The following is an 18,717-nucleotide window of genomic DNA, read 5'->3' on the forward strand; positions in this document are numbered from 1 at the left end:
AGCTTTAACTCTCAACAGTCTAATCATTATGTTGTTTATTCCCTCTGGAGAGTGGTTGCATTTTGGCTGCATGAGAATATGCTGTGATAAGAATGATAATTGCCTATTGGAATGTCACAAAATTAAAATATTTGTATACTTAAAATTCAGTCAACAATGAGATTATTTTTAAAAGGGTCCTTTTGTACAGGCAGTATATTCTTCACATTATTCTTAGAACAATGCAGAACAGAATATTTATGACTGACTTTTAAAATAAATTAGTAAAATAAATGATAATAATGTTTATTTAAATCATGCACTTATTTGTATGCTTCTTAAAATGTGCAGCACAAAAATTCTAAAGAGCAACATATGGTTTGAAAAAATAGTGATTAGATAATACCATTAATTAAACAAGATAACAACAAACTGTATCGTTTAATAATAGAAAACACATTCCAGTCAAAATTGAGCATGCTAAAGTACCATTGGCATAGAAATCTAATAAGTATCTACTCTCAAATAAAATCCTCTGAGTTCAATGTCATAAATAGAAAGAACACAGCTTTGAAATTACTGATTTTAGCCTGATCCTGCTTGCAGTGTTTGTAAACATAATCTAAATGTGCTTTGGTGTAATATCAGTCATATGAACAGATAACCTAAGAAAAAAACATTTTTATTCCAACTGTCCAAATGTATCATCATTAAAACACTGGATTCAAACATTATCTTGAACATTATCCTTCATCCCATGGGATGTCTGAGTGGTAAGGTATGTTGCTGATCCCATCAGTTAAAGAACTCCAACTGGTTTAGAAAGGAGAGTCTATATCTAGGAAGAGAATGAAATGGGTCTACAGAAGAATCTTCACTGGGAAATGGGACAGCCTCCATTCTCCTCATTTCTAAAAGAAGTTAAACATGACTCTGAAGCCTTGTGTGGGTAGCCCAAAGATGCAGAACCATGGGATGGGTTGGTGCAGAGAACATTCCCACTGCATTTGTCAAGTAATTTCTAACAGGGTTTAAATATTCTTGCCTCCTTAATTTTTTTATACATATTTTAAAAACATTTTTAAAACTCTTAACATTTTACTTTTTATATGTTTTCTAATATTTTAATACCTTACTGTACAGTGTCCAGAGTCCCTCTTTGAGGGAGATGGGCAGTTCAGAATACTGGACAGCTATTTGGACCAGGAAACTCTGTGCACAGTCACTCAGGCCCTCATCGTCGCTTGCCTTGATTATTGCAACACACTTTACATGGGGCTATCCTTGAAGAGTGTTTGAAAACTTCAGTTAGTCCAGAATGTAGCTGTGTGCACTGTCGTGGGTGTTCCTAGGTACACCCACATAACACCTATGCTCCATGCACTGCACTGGTTGCCAATTGGTCTCCGGGCACAATTCAAAGTGTTGGTTGTCACCCATTAAGCCCTACGTAGCTTAGCACCCAACTATCTACAGGACCATCCCCTGCCGCATACCTCCCAGAGACCAATCAGATTCCTGACAGGGTTGGCCTTTTCCGAGTCCTGTCGACTAAGCAGTGCAGGTTGGTGGTCCCTTGGGGGAGGGCCTTTTCTGTGGCTGCCCTGGCTCTTTGGAACCAACTACCCCCCAATATCCATATTGCTCCCAATGTACTGGCCTTCTGAAAGACCCTAAAGACCTGGCTTTGCAGAAGAGGTGGAGTAACGACATGGACACAAGAGCTGGATTTAGAGAGCCTTTGGAGAGAACCTGTCAATCATCCCCAAAGATGCCCAACGGAGAACACGCAGTTGCTAAACCACCACCCAGTTTTCCGCCCCTAACCTGCTTACCCAAACAACCAAAGGTAAGCCAATTAGCCTAACAGGGGCGAAGCACCCCCTAACCGCCTATCCGTGTGGAATAGGCGAAAAAACGGTCTCAGAAAAATGCCGAGACTGCCAAAAATTCCTATTCGGACCCCAAAGGGTGACCCTCGTTAGCACACTGAAAGATAGGGAGGGCGGGTGGGTGTTCGCTTCAGAAGTTGTCCAGGGCAAAAAGGAAGCCCTGGAGCGAAAAGGAAGCCCTTTTATAGGGCTGGCAGGCTCCGCCCTGGACAACGTCATCGGGTAGGCCGAAGCCACCCGAAATTGGCCGAGATCTCGCGAAATCTCACAAGATCTCGGCCTACAAAGATGGTGGCGGTGCCGAGGGCCGTGTCTCCCTGGCGCTGCTGCAAAATGGGCCGGGGATAAAGTCACCGGCCAGGTATTGCAGAAGAGGCGGAGTAACGACATGGACACAAGAGCTGGATTTAAAACTGGCTCATTTTTATTAATATTTGCATAATTTATTCAAATAAATTAGCATAAATTAGCATAATTAACTATAACCCTAACAAGGACCCGCAGGGTCAAACAATTGCTTCCGGGGTGGAAAATGACGTCAGAAAAACTTCCGGGGCAACTTATGGGCATAGCTCCATGCTGATCCAGGTGAGGGACCACGCCCTCACCTGAGTCACTGCCATGCACTTGCATGTGGGAGGTCCCGCCTTCTAACCCCTACAAGGGGAAGGAAATGGGCGGGACCCAAAGACAGGTTCCCCCCAATTGCTCAGGTCGCTCAAACCATGAGCCTTTGGAGAGAACCTGTCAATCATCCCCAAAGATGCCCAACGGAGAACACGCAGTTGCTAAACCACCACCCAGTTTTCCGCCCCTAACCTGCCATGGAATGGGGGTCAGATCTCTATCTTGTCCCCCCGACTCCCCCCTCTAACTGCACCAGCTCGCGCAGTGACCGCTGCAGGTCCTGTAAGAAGATGGTGTTCCCCCGATCTGACAGGTGAACACCGTCAGCCCGGTAAAGCCATGGCTGATCTACGGTGATGTGGGGATGGGAAACCACTACCCCACCCAACTCTCTGACCGGCCTACCCACAGTCTTAGTCACCTTTCCTGACCCTGTGAGTGGCCCTAAGGGAAATGGCGTCCCCAAACGATCCTCGGGAGGATCTCGGATCAAACCACTTGCGTGGTTGGCCAAGTTTTGCGAAGAATACGCAAGTCTTCGCGGGCGTGGCAAAGCAGTGCCAGACCCCCAGACACACACAGGTCATTGTCACTGAGTGCAAGACCGACCACCTGGGCGCGACACCTCTTGTGCCGCTCTCCCAGGAGCATCAGGAGAAAACCCCTCTCTTCCAGGCCTCTTCTCCCCATCCTGACGATGCTTGACCCACCGGACCCAAAGACAGCCAGGTCCCCACGGTGGTTCTTGCTGCAGATCGGCCAGCCCAAAAGACCACTGTGGCCACACAGCAACGTCGTCGGTCTCGCCCTGGTGGGACTATCTAGAAGAAGGCAGAGAAAGGCTCCCTAGCCTGACATCCTATCCTATTACTGCAACTGGCTGTTCATAACCTAGATAGGCTGCTGACCGCCAGCAGCCAATCCCCAGATCCCATGACCCGGAAAACCAGACACTGCTGCACTAGATGCAGCGCCGATACGGAACTAATACGTTCCATAGCCGGCGGGGTCGATGCCAATCCCGACTAGAGCCCTAGTCACTAAAGCCCAAACTTGATAGCGGGTCAGCGGGGTACCATCCTGGTGTTCAAAAAGGTACCCCTGCCCCGCTCCCCAAAGATTACAGAAATTAGGGATCGATGCCAATCCCGACTAGAGCCCTAGTCACTAAAGCCCAAACTTGATAGCGGATCAGCAGGGTACCATCCTGGTGTTCAAAAAGGTACCCCTGCCCCGCTCCCCAAAGACTACAGAAATTAGAAAGAGCCGCCACTGGGCACCAGACTGATCGGTGGCGGCCGTTAACTCTATTCTAACACCCCTACATAACTGATCAGTTTTGGATTGTCTCACAAAAAGAGAGACACCCCTGTCACTAAAATGCAAGTCGGAAAACTGGAAGGCACGGAGAGACCTGTCAGCCTGGGAGGAGGCCAGAGCCTCGCTGACTCGAAGGCCCCCGAAAAACATGACACAGGCCGCCGCCTGAAAGAGGCGGGCCTCACACAGAGAGGCGCACAGGCTGTTCCAAGCTCGATCGATGAGCGACAGCTGCTGTACTGTTAATGCGTGTCTGCTATCCGCTGGGGTCCCCGGTCGCTCCATCACCCAACCTTCCAGCACCTTCCGAATGCGGAAGTCATAAGAAAGGTCCAAAAAGCAACTAGCCTTAGATAAAAAGGCAAGGCCTGCCAACCGGGACCTAATAGTCCTAACTGAAAGGCCACGCTGCCTGAAGCTGCAAGCAGAACTCCATAAGGTGATCCACTGGGAACAGCCAAATGTGAGGGTAACCCCTGGTTTGCCTGAAATCCCAAAACTCCTTATCTGCGTTCTGATATGACCTCAAGGTGCTTGGTGCCACTGAGAGGGCCATGGCCCCGTTGGCTTCAGTCCCCCACTGCTCGAGAGCCCCCCAGGCTCCAAAGGTGGTCGGGGAAGGCTTCCGGTGACGCACGAGCCCATGGAGCCAGGGTCCAAAACCTGGACAACTGACCACGGGACAAGGCGTCAGCGATCCCGTTGTCTAGACCAGGGACGTGCAGAGCCAGAAACAGGGCATTTAGGAATAAAGACCTGTGCACGAAATGGCGGGCAAGCCGCATGACCCTGTCATTTTAAGAGGACAGGGCATTCACAACACGGACTACAGCCAAGTTGTCGCACCAAAAGTGCACAGTTTTGTCCCTAAACTGCTCTCCCCACAGCTCAAAAGCTACTATCAGTGGGAAGAGTTCCAGGAAGGTCAGATCTTTGACCAAGGGAGAGGCCCTCCATTCCGGAGGCCACATGGAATGGCCCACTGTGCGCCTAAGATAACTCCGAACCCACGGGTCCCCACAGCGTCCGAGCATAACTGCAATTCTGCTTCCAAAAGAAGCTCGTGCCTCCAAAAGGACAGACCATTGAAGTGAGCCAGAAAACCCCGCCATACACGCAGGTCATCCTTGACCCCAGCGCTCAGGCAGGTACGATGATGGGGCAAACGTAGCCCCTTCATCGCAGTATATACTCTCCGGGAAAAGGCCCTGCCAGGAGCCACCACCCGGCAGGCAAAGTTAAGAAGCCCAGCGAGTTCTTGTAGCTGATGAAGGGTCACCTTCCGACTACCTAACACTGTGTCAAGCTTACTCTGGATCTTGAGCAGCTTGTCTAGGGGCAATCTACAAGATTGCTCCTCCGAGTCCAATTCAGTACCCAGAAAAGTAATCCTGGTAGCGGGGTCCTCGGTCTTCTCCGGGGCCAAAGGGACCCTTAACTGAGCACAAAGGGCTTCGAAGGCCCACATCAGAGCGGAACATTGCTCCGAATGCGCAGGCCCCACCAGCAGGCAGTCATTGAGGTAGTGAATGACTGAACCCAGACCAGTGCGCCTCCTGAGCGCCCACTCCAAGAAAGTGCTAAAGCTCTCGAACAGGGAGCAAGATATGGAGCATCCCATTGGCAATGCTATATCTACATAAAAGCCGCCTTTGAAGTGGAAGCCCAGGAGCTCGAAATCATCTGGGTGTATGGGGAGGAGCCAGAATGCCGACTTAATGTCGCATTTACCCATAAGGGCTCCTACCCCACACTTCCTAACCATGGCTACTGCCAAGTCAAAGGACGCATAGCGGACCGAGCAAAGCTCATCAGGAATGAAATCATTCACTGATTCACCCTTCGGGAAGGACAAGTGGTGAATCAACCTAAATTCACCACTGGCCTTCTTGGGAACCACCCCTAACGGGGAGACCCGAAGAGTTGGCTAGGGCGGGCACGTGAAAGGTCCCCGTACCTTGCCCTCGACCACCTCCTTCTGACTTGTTGCCCTAACAATGTCTTCAGGACCACAACTGATCTAAAGTTATCGGACATGAAGGCCTTCCTCGGCCCAGCGTATGGGTTCCTAAACCCCTCGGTAAAAACCCTGCAAGAGGGCAGCCGCCCTCCTACACGGTGATACTCCTTAAACACTCCTCCAAAACTCCCAGCCTGGGCCCCTTTTCCCCCAGCAGGCGAGGGCCGTTTAAACGGCCCTGCCCCATCCTTCCTATCCTTACCCCCTCTGGGCTCGATACAAGTGCTGGTGGCGTGGTAGCCCCCACAGTTCCCACACACGTGTCTGTATCTGCAGAAGGGACGAAAACACACTCCCTTGGCCGCAAACTCATGACATATAGGAGCAGCTTTCGCTGCACCTCCCAGTACTGTCCGAGCCGTCGGCAACGACGCCAGCTCATCCTCCATATAGTGACCTCCACCCATGCGGTCGCTCCCCCAAGCCCAAACCTGACTACAGGTGATGGCGGAATTACCCCCTAAGTTGACCCCACTCCCAGAACCTGGTGGCACAAAGGCCTGACCGGTCAAAGGGAGGAGCGGTAAAAGTGTTGGGTGTGGTGCAATCTCACCTGCCCCCAAAGGGATAGAAGCCATCCATGAGGACCCAGCTCCTACTGAGCTGGGTGACACTGTCATCTGCCCGGTCTGAGCTGCTGGTTCACCTGGCAGCCTGCCAAGGGCTGCTGGAGCTGAGGGAATGGTGCCACCCGGCCCGTACACTGCTCTCCAGCGAGCATCCAGGTCATCCAGCCTCTCGATGATCCTGGACGAAGAATGAGCAGACATGTTAGATTCGTTAACAGGGGGACCCCGTCTTCTGCCCCCTCTCCTGACCCCTGCTGGAGGGTCCTCTGGGACCAAACGGGCCCTGGCTGAAGGCCTCAAGGCCCTCCTGGGCCGAGCCCCAGACCCAACCGGTGGTGCAGAAGGCTTCTGCTTTTTTGGAGCCATCGAAGTCAAATGAGTAGCAAAGTGAATTTAAGATTAAGGGAGACTAGTCCCTACTGGGACTTGAACCTGCAACCTTTGCCTGTAAGGCAGAGAACCTCTAGGCTGTTTAAGACTAAATGGGAATGATCCTCGATATCCCAAAGCTTGGATGGGAAGTGAAAGGTTCACCCCCTAGGCCTTCAGGCCTGAAGGCTCCAAGGCCTCGGTAGGCCTGCTAGGCCACCCCCCCTGGACCTAAGCCACCCCACAGGTACTGCCAAAAAACAGCCCCTGGAGGAAAGGCCCCTGCCCAAGAAGATCCCACCCTTGATCCCAAGGGAAGGTAAAAAGCTCTCCGCCCCCCAACTCCAAACCCGAAAGGCCTCCGATGAGGCCTAGGAAGCCAAAATGGCCGACGCCACGAGGCAGCCTAAAATGGCTGCCAAAGAAGCGAAGCCCAGCCGGGTGTTCGCTTCAGAAGTTGTCCAGGGCGAAAAGGAAGCCCTGGAGCCTGCTCAGCCCTTTTATAGGGCTGGCAGGCTCCGCCCTGGACAACGTCATTGGGTAGGCCGAAGCCACCCGAAATTGGCCGAGATGGCAGCGGTGCCGAGGGCCGTGTCTCCCTGGCCCTGCTGCAAAACGGGCCGGGGATAAAGTCACCAGCCAGGTATTCCCTCGGGGCCATGAGAATAACATCTAGTCACGGGTGGATTACATTTTCCTTGGTATGTATGTGTGTACGATTATATAGTGAAATGCAGGGGATTTTATTGATTAGTAAACTGAGGTTTCTATTGTTTTTATTGTCATATTGACTTCTAATGTCCCATTGTAATTGTACTAATGTATTATTGTAAGCCACCCTGAGTCCCATGGAATTGGGTAGCACATAAATCAATTAAATTAAATTAAATTAAATTAAATTAAATTAAATTAAATTAAATTACATTTGTCTGAAATGGTACAGGATCTCCTGCTCAAGCAAGAGTTGGATGAGAAGACCTCCAAAATCCCTTCCAACATTATTTTTCAAATAGATAGATGACAGATAGATAGCAATAGCACTTAAACTTATACACCACTTCACGGTGCTTTATAGCTCCCTTAAGTGGTTTACAGAATCAGCCTCTTGCCCCCAACAATCTGGCTCCTCATTTTACCCACCTTCAAAGGATGGAAGATTGAGTCAACCTTGAGCCAGTGGTGAGATTTGAACAGCTGAACTACAGTTAGCAATTAATGAAGTAGCCTGCAGTGCTGCACTCTAAGGATGGAAGGTTGAGTCTAGTGAGATTTGAACTGCTAAATTGCAGTCAACTGGCACTCAGTCTGCAGTACTGCATTCTAATTACTACGCCACCATGGCTCATAAGATAGGTAATTATGTAGGTAGGCAGGCAGGCATGCAGGCAGGCAGACAGGCAGGCAGACAGACAGACAGACAGACAGACAGACAGACAGACAGACAGACAGACAGACAGACAGACAGACAGACAGACTCCACAAAGCTCAGCTGGAAGAAAACTGAAGGACTTCTAGAGGAAAGCATCCACAAAGCTTAGCTAAGAGGAAAACCTTCTGATCCTTCAGCTATCCTGATCAAAGGGTAAGCAGGGACTATTGAGACGTCCGTGTGGGATGGGTAGAGACCATTTGGGCTAATAATCAAGTGTAAACTACCAGGTACAACTTTGCCTTCAGCCTCAAGAGTGACTTTTGTAAAAGTATTGTTCTAATCTGCTTAACCCTGGTACCCTCCTTGCATTTATTATACACGTTACCCTCCGGGTCCTTTCAGACCCAGAGTATATAAAGGTTGGTTCTACCTACTGGAATGGTCTTTTTGAATATTTTTTTCACTAGTATACTAATTTGAACATTTGTGAACACAATGAAATGAAAATTGAACTGAAAAAAATAATGCTTACTTGTTTATTTTGCTCATCAAACCCCCACCCCTGTTTTTGTGAAATGTTGTTCATTTTCATTTAGATTAGGCTGCAAAATCTGACGGTTTTTTTACCATCTTTGGTATTGGGAAACTAATTTGAACATTTTTGAACATAATGAAATGAAAATTGAAATGAAAAAATGGATGCTTATTTGTTTATTTTGCTCAGAAAAGGGCCTCCCCCTCACATCTGTGTGCACATTTTTCAATTTATAGATAGAATAGCCTGTCAAATCAGAATTTTTTGACCATCTTTGGCATTGGCATACTAAATTGAAGATTTCTGAACATAATGAAATGAAAAAAAAATTATGCTTGTGACCCGGAGTAAAAAAGATTGGTTCTAGCTACTGGAATGGTTTTTTTAAAATACTTTTTTCACTAGTATACTAATTTGAACATTTCTGAACACAATGAAATGAACACAGACGTGGGGGGGAGGCCCTTTTCTGAGCAAAATAAATAAATAAGTGTTCTGGTTTCTGGTAGAAATTTAGTAATTACAAATAACTCTTATTAAATGCATCATTTCACGAATAAAGCAACTCCGTTTATTTCTCTGCTCTCCTGTACTTCAAACACATTCCATACAGCACTCGGTCTGTTATCTCTCTTTTAGCCGCATTTCTCACATTCCTCTTTCTGCTTCACTTAAACAAGATTTATTTTCCTAACCACATAACTTTGAAAAAACAACAGCACTGACTGAATACAATACAAAATACTTTGGCTTACTTTAGCGTGGCAAAAACACATCCATTATTCTTTTCGGCAATGTTGAAACTCCACCCTTTTTCTCCACTGACCCCCTGATGTTCCAAATACATCACTATAATATTTAACCCATTCCTCTCCTTAATATCTTCTTCCAGACCTCTGCTCTCTACATTTCTGGACTCTTCTGAATTTAGCGTTAACCCAGCGAGCGTCTGATTCTCCCTCACTAGATCCTGAACTCATATCCCCATCCTGTGGCTGGCCTCCCACCTGTTCTACTACCTGTAACCCCGGGGCCCCCACTACTTCATAAACACTATCTGAATCCGAGTCCTCAAAATATTCATCATCCTCCAACAGATCAGGAGTGTGTACAACAATAAGCATAATTTTTTTCTTTTCATATCATTGTGTTCAGAAATGTTCAAATTAGTATTTCAATGCCAAAGAAGGTCAAAAAAGTAAGGTTTTGCAGTCTAATCTAGATGGAAATGAACAAAATTTCACAAAAACAGGGGGTTGGCTTTTCTGAGCAAAATAAACAAATAAACATTTTTTTTTCCATTTCAATTTTCATATCATTCTGTTCAGAAATGTTCAAATTAGTATACTAGTGAAAAAAATATTCAAAAAGACAATTCCAGTAGTTAGAACTAACCCTTTTATACTCCAGGTCTAAAAGGACCTGGAGGTAACATTGGTAACTTTTTTTGCCCAGCAAAAACTATACAACCCCCCCCCCAAAAAAACCCCCCACCTTAGAAAGAACCCCTCAAATGAGGAAAAAGTCATGGAATTTCAAGTTTCAGATATGCAGGGAAAATTTTTTACAGGGTCTCAAACTTCATTTCGGGTCCTTTTAGACCCGAGGAGAATACCAGGGTTAAAATTTCAAAGTGCTAACTGTAAAGAAAGTGGGGGGGGGGGTTACTTTACATTTGAAAGCCATTGTTTTTGCCTGTTCCAGCTATATGCCTCTCTCAAAAAAGTATCACCATGACAACCAGTTTGTAAAGAGGCCCACAGAGCAGGAAGCCATAAACTCAGTCAGGGTATTGTATAAAAGTCAAGATTTTTCCTTTGCTAAGTGCAAGCTATGCCTAAAGTTGATGCTGCTTTAATCTTCAAATAACTTAATAACTGGGATTCCCACAGTAATCCCCAAAGCCTGCAAACCCATTCTCAGCCAAACCCAGAAATAAGGAAATAGCCTTAATTAACCTACTCCATTCCATCGCCTCTCCCTTCATACACTGAATCTCAAAGCAGACATGCCAATCAAAAAGAATATACAGCAACAAGCAACAATTGATAATCACAACTATCAATGCTTTAAATGCAATGACATTATCAATGATCATGGTTTCATAAAATGACAAACCTGCAACCAGTCTACGCACCACAACTGCCTCAATATTTCTAAACATATTGCCGCCTTTCTAAAAGCTAACTCTTCATTTCTTTATATGTGCTCATCCTGCACCCCCAAGCTAAATATACTCAGCAGTTTGTCTGATGAGATTAACACCTTAAAAGAAGCCATCAAAACCCAACAAGGATTCACAGAAAGTATTGAATCAAGACTTTCATCCATGGAGAAAAATATCCAAACACTGATTAATCCAAATCCACCCAACAAAATACCACTCACCACTTCACCACCACCTGTTTACACTCCATCAGGACCACCCCAACCTCAACCACTTCCAATACTCCACAAAAACCCACTAAATCTACCACTGATATATCTACCTTAGTCAAGGATGCCATGGAACGTGAACAAAAATGCCAGAATGCTATCCTCTTTGGCAGAACTCAAGAGACGTTATGAACTTGGTGAAACAAACCTTTACATAGATTACCGCACGGAATGCATCAAACCCAAAACTAATAATTCTCCCTACATCTTCCGGTCTAACTTCTTCCAACCTACCATCCTCACAACATCAAACTGACACCTGCCAGACCACCATCCCACAACAACAAATGGACATCCCTACCACCTCAAACAAAGAATAGGAAAGTGTGTCCCTTACTTCCTCTAACCACCCCAAAACCAATCCCCAACACAAGACCAAGCTCAAATGTAAATTATTAAATGCTAGAAGTTTAGTCAACAAGATGTCTGAATTCCTCCTTCTACTTGACACCTCCAACTTCGATATAATTTTTATATGCGAAACATGGCTAAATGCTTCCTACCGAGACTCCATTATCACATCAAAAAAACTACCATGTTTTCCGCTCAGACCGTGAATCCCACAGAGGCGGCAGAATAGCTATATTCTACAAAAAATCGCTGAACCTAAACATCCTCAAAGTTGCATAGGATTTATTGGTACCTGAAACTATTGCCTGTGATTTATCCCTAAATAGCACAATTTGCTTCTTAATTTGCTACAGAGCCCGGACTACAACATCGAACATGCAAACAAATTATCCACATTACTAATGTGGGCAACCAACTGCCCATACTCCATTATCTTCCTCGGAGACCTCAACCTACCACACATTAAGTGGTACTTAAATGAATGCATCACGGAACCCATCCATTCTACTATATATAATATCGTCACATATCTGGGACTCGACTAACTAGTAACTAACAACACTAGACTTGATAACTGCCTGGATCTCATCTTCTGCAACAGCAAAAGTGCAATATATGGCTTACCAATAACAGAATCATTTTCCAACAGCGACCACAGCATGATAAACTTCAGTCTCAGCCTAAGCCACACTATGATCCACCAAAATAATGCAACACCAAAATTCAATTTAAAAAAAGCGAACTACGAACTCATTGAAGCCCACCTCTCAACATTAAACTGGAAAACTCTATTCTCTGAATGCTACACCACTGATGACCTCTACAACACATTCCTACTTGAAATGAAAATTATTATCAGACTTCATGTACCTCTAACATATACCACAAACAAAAAAACTAACCTCACCATCTCAATAAGAAAATTACAAACAAGAAAAAATCTCTCTGGAAGAAAAACAAAAAAGGACAAGTTTCCAACTTCAAAAGCCAATATAAAAGCATTTGCAATCAAATAAAAGCAGAATGCCTGAACTACTACAGCAAACAAAAGGAAAACCTCCTACGCACCAAATCTAATAGAGCTTTCTACAACTTTGTCTACAATAAACTCAAAGACTCTAGACCTATCTCACCTCTCAAAGGACCCAACAACAAAGAATACCACGATGATTCATCCAAAGCCAACCTCCTCAACTCTTTCTTTGGCTCTGTCTTTGTTAACAGCAATGGCTCATCCCCCAATTTCCTCAGTCACACCTCAAACTCCCTCAACGACCTAACCCAACTGAAGACCGAGTTGAAAAAGCATTACATGACCTTAAACCTTCTCTATCAGTCGGACCAGAGGGTCGATGTGCTTACTTCCTAAAAAAGCTCTCTTCTGCCATAGCTTAACCATTAAGCATAATTTTCGAAAAATCCTTCAGAACCAGCACACTTCCTAAGCTATGGTCGAAAGCAATGGTCATCCCCATCTTCAAAAAGGAGACCCCTCTCTTGTCAATAACTACAGACCAATATCATTATCCTGCGTCCCATGCAAAGTCATGGAATTAATTATAAACAAATCAATTACTCTCCATCTAGAAACTAATAATTTGCTCTCTAACAAACAATTTGGATTCAGAAAAAAACTATCCTGCAACCTGCAGCTCCTCCACTGCAAAAATATATGGACAACTCATCTAGATCAAAGGAAATCTACAGATGCAATTTATATTAACTTCTGCAAAGCCTTTGATTCAGTGTCCACGACAAACTACTCCTAAAACTCAAATCCTATGGCATCTCAGTATCCCTCCACAGCTGGATTACAACATTCCTGTCAAACAGACAACCAGTGGTCAAAATAGGAAGTACCATATCCACCCACATCCCAGTTAAAAGCGGTGTTCCTCAAGGTAGTGTACTGGGACCAACGCTCTTCATTCTCTACATCAATGACCTTTGCTATTACATCACAAACAACTGTGTCCTCTTCACCGACGAAGTAAAACTCTTCAACACCACCGATAAAACAACTACTCCCCAAAAAGATCTGAACTCCAAATCTCAACTAGCAAATGCTCTATCCTACACATTGGGAAAAAAGAATCTGAACTCCACATATGAACTGAATAATCAAATTATCACAGATAAGCCCCACTCAGTTAAATACCTTGGTATATTAATAACAAAAGATTTAAGTGCCAAAGCCCACTGCAACAACATAGCCAAGAAGGCTTCAAGAGTTGTAAACCTAATCTTACGTAGCTTCTGCTCTATCAATCTCACACTACTTACCAGAGCTTACAAAACTTTCACCAAACCTATCCTCAAATACAGCTAATCCATTTGGAACCCATATCGCATCTCAGACATTAAAACCCTTGAAAATGTCCAAAGATACTTCATCAGAAGAGCCCTTCACTCCTCCACTCAAAACCCTATGAGAATAGAATTTCAATCCTGGGCCTAGAAAGCCTAGAACTAAGGTGCCTTAAACAAGATCTAAGTATTGTCCACAAGATCATATGCTGCAACATCCTGCCTGTCGGCGACTACTTCAGCTTCAACCACAACAACACAAGAGCACACAACTGATTTAAACTTATTATTAACCGCACCAAACTTGGCTGTAAAAAATATGACTTCAGTAACCGCATTGTTGAAGCGTGGAACTCATTACTGGACTCCATAGTGTCATCCCCAAACTCCCAACACTTTACCCTTGGATTATCCATGATTGACCTATTCAGATTCCTTAGAGGTCAGTAAGGGGTGAGTACAAGTGCACTAGAGTGCCTTCCATTTCCTGTCCTATTGTTCTCCTATATCAGTGATGGCGAACCTATGACATGCGTGTCAGCACTGACACGTGTAGCCATTTTCAGTGACACGCGGCCGCCGGAGAAACTTTCAGAGAGAATGTGCCGGCGCACGCATGTGTGCCATCTTCGCCATCCCCACGCGCCCACCAAACGCATGCGACAAGAGCCCAAAAAAAAAAGCCTCCTCACTCTCAGCACCCCCTCCTGTTTCACCTTCGTTGCTGCTTGGAGAAGCCCGCGCCTCCTTCACCTCCCCACCACCCAGCCCGGGAAGGGAAAAAAAAAAAAAAAGCCGGCAGAGCGCAAGCGCAGGTTCTTAAAGGGACCGCGCTGTTGACTTCCGAGCACCAAAAAAAAAGGGATGCGAACGTGCGAAGAGCGAGAATAGGAAAGTACAGTGTGGACTCGCTCACGGGGGTAGCGCCCCCTCTACTTTTAGTCATCAATCCATAGTGAGTAAACCAGCCCACTGTTTCCCAACCAGTGTGCCGTGAAATTCCTGGGGAAGCTCCAGCTGGGCGGGGCACTGCCGGTGCCGGTGCCAGTGCCTCCGCGGCTACTGCCCGATGCTGCTGTTGCTGGCGCTCTCCTGCTGGGCCCCAAAGAAGGAAGGCGGGAAAAAAGGAGAGCTTCATTCTTCGCACCGGCAGCAAGAGGAGGAGGGCGCCATCAGCAGCGGCACCAGGTAGTAGCCGGGGGATGGCGGTGGCAAGAGCTCCAGGGCGGAGGCACCAGCAACGCCCCGCCCAGCTGGAGCTTCCCTGGTGGGGCGGCAATCAATGTCCTTTGGGGCGGTGGGAGCAGGTGGGTGCCGGGCCGCGCACGCCTGCACTAGCGCACCCCAAAACGCCCCCCCGCACACCCTTTTCCAAGGGCGCACCCAAAGCTGCGGCCACCTCCCCATGCCTCTAGCCCCCTCGCTCCCCTGACTACTCGCCGCTGCCTTCGCCGAAAGCACTTTTGTCCCGGGCTCTCAGCGAGGGGGCTGTAGGAGAGGCGGCGAAGGCGATCTCTCTCGTTCTCCGGAGGCTGGCGAAAGTGATTTTCAATGTCGGGGGCGCGGGCCGGCGTGCGCTCTCCCCCTCCCCCTGCCACATTCAAAGTAAGCCGGCAGGGGGATGGGGAGAGAGAGCGCGCCGGCCCGCGCCCCCAACATTGAAAATCACTTTCGCCAGCCTCTGGAGAACGAGAGAGATCGCCTTTGCCGCCTCTCCTGCAGCCCCCTCACTGAGAGCCAGGGACAAAAGCTTTTTCTGCGAAGGCAGCGGCGAGTAGCCAGAGGCACGAGGGGGCTAGAGGCGTGGGGGGGCGGCCGCGGATTTGGGTGCGCCCTTGGAAAAATCACTTTCGCTAGACTCCTGAGAACGAGAGAGTGAGAGCGACAAAGCAAGATAGAAGAACCGTTGTACTCACCTGAACGGTCTTCTCCAGGTCCTGGAAGGAGAGTCCAGCATGGGTTTAGCTCAAGTCTTATTGGTAGGGACTGAGTTATAAATTAATATAATTATCATATTAATTAGGTACCACCCCCCTTTGCTGCCCCTGTACCTCAGTTTTAAAAAACGAATGCAAGTAAGAACGAAAATTTATTTAATAACCAACCATAACCATTAACTGAATGTAACATTGTCCATGGTTCAATGGGAGGGTTTGGACTCTCCTTCCAGGACCTGGAGAAGACCGTTCAGGTGAGTACAACGGTTCTTCTCCCATGTCTCTGGAAGGAGAGTCCAGCATGGGATATACCCAAGTTCCAAAGTTCTAGGGAGGGATATCATTGAATCATGTCCTAGTCTCACACACTTGCTGCAAAACTCTCCTCCCAAAGGCCGCCTCGGCCGAAGCAAATGTGTCCAGTTTATAATGCCGTATAAAAGTGGTAGGAGAAGCCCACGTGGCCGCCCTACAAATGTCCTCTATCGATGCCTGTGTGGCCCATGCCGCTGAAGTAGCGGCACTACGAGTTGAATGGGCCGTGATTCCACTAGGTAATGTCTGAGAGTCTGCTTTGTACGCTTCTGTTATACATAGCTTCAACCACTGGCTAATGGTCTGCGAAGACACTTTGAGGCCCAATCGATGTTGACCAAAGGAAACAAATAGAGCCTCAGTCTTGCGGAAAGGAGCAGTGCGTCTAATATAGAGTTTTAGGGCTCTGCGCACGTCCACCTTATGCCACTTAAGCTCTAGCGGATGTGATCCATGCACACAGAAGTCTGGCAGAACAAGTTCTTGAGTCCGGTGAAAATGAGTGTTGACCTTTGGTATGAACGTTGGGTCCAAACGGAGAACCACCGTATTAGGATGAAAGGTACAAAGGTCCGGCCGTACTGACAAGGCCGATAGTTCCGACACCCGTCGTGCCGACGTAATGGCCACCAAGAACGCTGTCTTAAGGGATAACATCCTTAAAGATACCATCCTCAGCGGCTCGAATGGAGGCGCTGTGAGCGCTTGTAGTACTATGGTAAGGTCCCAAGTAGGGAAACGTCGTATCGGTGGAGGATGTCTATTGGCAGCCCCTTTCAAAAAGTCCCTGATTAAGGCATGGTGAGATAACGAACCACCATTTTCCGGTCGAACAATCGTCGCCAAAGCCGCCACCTGCCTTTTCAAGGTGTTGGGAGCCAGCCCTTTCTCCAAACCGGATTGTAAGAACTCCAATACCACGACCACACCATCATCCTGCGGTCGCTGATGTCTACCTACACAAAAGCTGGCGAATGCGGCCCAAGTAGCCTGGTAAATTCTAGTTGTTGCAGGCCTCCTGGCCGACTGGATTGTAGTGATGACATTCTCAGGAATATGCCAGGCTCTCAATCTGTCCCCCTCAATCGCCAAGCGGTCAGGTGGAACCACTGTGGCTCCGGATGAAATATCGTTCCCTGAGTGAGGGTGACTTGATCGTCCGGAATCCTCCATGGTTGAACAATTGAGAGTCCCATTAGGTCGGCAAACCAAGCCCTCCGTGGCCAGTGCGGTGCAATCAGGATGACCTCTGCCTGTTCCACTATGATCTTCTCTATCACCTTGGGAATAAGTGGTGTTGGCGGGAAGGCGTATAACAGTTCCTTGGGCCACGGGAGATGTAAAGCATTGGTTCCCTCTGCTCCCCTCGCGGGAAACCTGGAATAAAACTGGGGAAGCTGGGTATTGGACGGAGTCGCAAACAAATCTATTGTCGGGTTGCCAAACCTTTCGATCACCTGCTGGAACAACCGTGGGGTCAGGCTCCACTCCCCTGGATCCACTGTTTGCCGACTGAGCCAATCCGCTTGAGTATTGGTCTCCCCCGCAATGTGTTCTGCATGGAGAGATGCCAGGTGGGTCTCCGCCCAGTCGAACAGGAGTCGAGTTTCCTCCATCAGCCTGAGAGATCTGGTCCCACCTTGGTGGTTGAGATGCGCTCTGGTTGCGACATTGTCCGTACGAATCAACACATGCTTCCCTTGAAGAAGGGGTGTAAAGGCTAGCAATGCTAGGCGAACCGCTTTCAGCTCCAGGAAGTTGATATTCGTTGGAGTCAAGTCCTGTGGAAGCCACAACCCCTGGGTTACGTGATGATCCACATGTGCTCCCCAACCCAGGAGGCTGGCATCCGTGGTCACAATGACGTGATGTAAATGGCCAAAGGGAGACCCTTGATGTATCGCCCGGGACTGCCACCATTTCAGGGAGTCTCGCAGGCGTCTTCCTACCGCAATCAACCTGTGTGTATGGCTCACACGCCGCCTCTGGTACGGGAGCAAAGTCCATTGTAGCGTGCGAAAATGATACCGTGCCCAGGGAACAATGTCCACGCATGACACTAGTGTCCCCAGCACCTTGGATAAAAGGGCCAGCGTTACCATACGCTGATGCTGCAACTTGTTTACTAGGACCTGAACGTTGCGCCGTCGTTCTAATGACAGGTAAACTTCCATGGTGATGGTGTCTATCACCGCGCCGAGATGAGTAATATTGGTGGTGGGTGAAAGGTGACTCTTTCCCACGTTTATCGTAAAGCCATGTTCTTGCAGCAGTGCTAGCGTGGCTCCTAGATCTCGTCGTGCGGTCGCTAGATCCCTGGACAGTAAGAGGATATCGTCCAAGTAAGCGATCAACCTTATTGATCGGGACCGTAAGGAGGCAATCAGCGAGTCCAGGAGCTTGGTAAAGGTACGCGGTGCGGAACTTAGGCCAAAGGGCATCGCCCGGTACTGGTAGTGTTGCCCCTGGACATAAAACCGGAGGTATTTTCGGTGTCCCGGATGGATGGGGACGTGCAAATACGCCTCCTTCAGGTCGATGGATGACATGAGATCTCGGGTTCTGATTGACGCGAGAATGGTGCGAAGGGAGGCCATTTTGAACCTGCGGTATAACACGTATCTGCTTAGGTGCTTCAGGTTCAAAATTAGCCTGCAACCTCCCGATGTCTTGGGTACTATGAAGACC

General features: G+C 47.5%; 1 protein-coding gene across 4 annotated transcripts in view; it reads right to left on the bottom strand.

Annotated features, from left to right (window-relative positions):
* Window positions 1-18,717, bottom strand: part of PCDH15 (protocadherin related 15) — a 1,574,801-nt gene that overhangs the window by 312,487 nt on the left and 1,243,597 nt on the right. The window lies entirely within an intron of this gene.

This window comes from Erythrolamprus reginae, chromosome 5 (assembly GCF_031021105.1).
Source record: "Erythrolamprus reginae isolate rEryReg1 chromosome 5, rEryReg1.hap1, whole genome shotgun sequence".
Lineage (NCBI taxonomy): Eukaryota > Metazoa > Chordata > Lepidosauria > Squamata > Dipsadidae > Erythrolamprus > Erythrolamprus reginae.